Raw genomic sequence first — 2,276 nt, forward strand, 5'->3', positions numbered from 1 at the left:
CTCATCTCATCTCATCATTTTTCATCTCATCATTTAATCTCATTTCATCTCATCATTTCATCTCACCACATCTCTTCATCATTTCATTTCAACATTTTATCATTTCATCTCATCATTTCATCTCATCTCATCTTTCAATTTTATTTCAATATCATTTCATTTCACCATTTCTTTTCATTTCATCTCATTTCATTTCATTATTTCATTTCATTTCACCTCATTTCATTTCATCTCATCTCATTTCACCTCATCTTATCTCATTTCATCTCGTTTCTTCTCATCTCATCTCATCATTTCACCATTTCATCTCATCATTTCATCTCATCTCACCTCATCTCATCATTTCATCTCATTTCATCTCATCATTTCATCTCATCCTTTCATCTCATCATTTCATGTTATCATTTCATCTCATTTCATCTCATCATTTCATCTCACCTCAGCATTTCATCATTTCATCTCACCATTTCTTCTTATTACATCTCATCATTTTATCTCATCATTTCATCTAATCTCAATTCAATTTCCTTTCATTATTTCATTTCATCTCACTTCATTTCATCTCATTCATTTCATCTCATTTCATTACATCTCATCATTTCCTCTCATCATTACATCTCATCGCATTTCATATTATTTCATCTCATCGTTGAATCTCATCATTTCATCTCACCTCATTTCATCATTTCATCTCATCATTCATCTCATTTCATCTCATCATTTTAACTATTTCATCTCATCTCATCTCATTTCAACTTCATTTCATTATTTCATGTCATTTCATTATTTCATCTCATTTCATCATTTTATCCATCATCTCATCATTTCATCTCATTTCATCTCATCTCCTTTCAATTCCTTTTCAATTTTGTCATTTCGTCTCATCATTTCAACTCACTATTTCATCTCAAAACTTCATCTTATCTCATGTCATCATTTCATCATTTCATCTCATCATTTCATCTCATATCAAGTCATCTGATCATTTCATCTAACTGAAATGATGTAATGGAATCATGAAATGAAATGGATAGGATGCCCTCAGTGATGTTAAATTTAAAAACTGTTTGTTTTCATGTATTCATTTTTATATTTATATGTATTTATATTTATATTTACTTATATTTCTTTTTACTTATTTTTATTTATATTTTTACTTATTTCTTTATTTATAGACAAGGTCTTGTTCTGTTGCCTAGGCTGGAATGCAGTGGTGCATTCACAGTTCACTGCAGCCTTGAGCAAACCTCCCACCTCAGCCTCCTAGGTAGCTGGGACCACAGGTGTGCACCACCACACCTGCTTAATATTTTATTATTTGTAGAGAAGGAGGCTTGCTATGCTGCCCAGGCTGGTCTCAAACTCCTGGGCTCAAGCAATTCTCCTGCTTTGGCATCCCAAAATGCTGGGATTACAGACATGAGCCACAGTGCCCAACTTATTTATTTATTTATTTATTTATTTAATTAATAAAGACAAGGTCTCACTATGTTGCCCAGGCTGGTGTTCAACTCCTGGCCCCAAATGATTCTCCAAACTTGGCCTCTCAAAATGTTAGGATTACAGGTATGAGCCACCATGCCTGGCCTAAAAATAGTATTATGTTTTAGTATTATATAATTTTCAATTAGGTAATAGGAACATTCTGTACAGGAAATATGCCCTTAATTACATAGGCATAAACATTTGTTACACTGAGAAGAATCTAATAGAGCTAAAAATAAAAATTAATTTGGAAAGGTCATTAGATACTCATACATTCTTACACTTACACATTCTTTCATATATTCATATATTCTTTTAACAGTATCAATGGTTTAGAGTTATGTATACAAAACCATGACCTATATGTAATACAATGAATAACAGGCTAATAACTAATAACTAATACAACTAATAATTACAATTCAAGGAATATTATATACAAAGCTTTAACTTCTCATCATCAGATTTTGTTTTTTTCCTTTCTGTTTTGGCAGATACTATGAACACAACATTCAATGCACAGACACTATGGAGCCCTTACTAAGCATAAAGTACAGTGAAAGGCCAGGGCTAAGACAGAACTGAGACAGGGCCAGGGATATGACAGAACTGGGGCAGGGTCATGGCCAGAGAAAAACCAGGGGCAGGTTTACAGACAGGGACACAACAGGACCAAGGCCAGGGCCAGAAACAGGGCAGAACCAGGGCGAGGGCAGGTACATGGCAGGGCAAGGGCTATGGCAGGATCAGGGCCAGGAGAAGGCCAGGGCAGGGCTTGGGTAGCACAGGGC

The sequence above is a fragment of the Hylobates moloch genome, unplaced genomic scaffold (assembly GCF_009828535.3).
Source record: "Hylobates moloch isolate HMO894 unplaced genomic scaffold, HMol_V3 SCAFFOLD_4910, whole genome shotgun sequence".
Lineage (NCBI taxonomy): Eukaryota > Metazoa > Chordata > Mammalia > Primates > Hylobatidae > Hylobates > Hylobates moloch.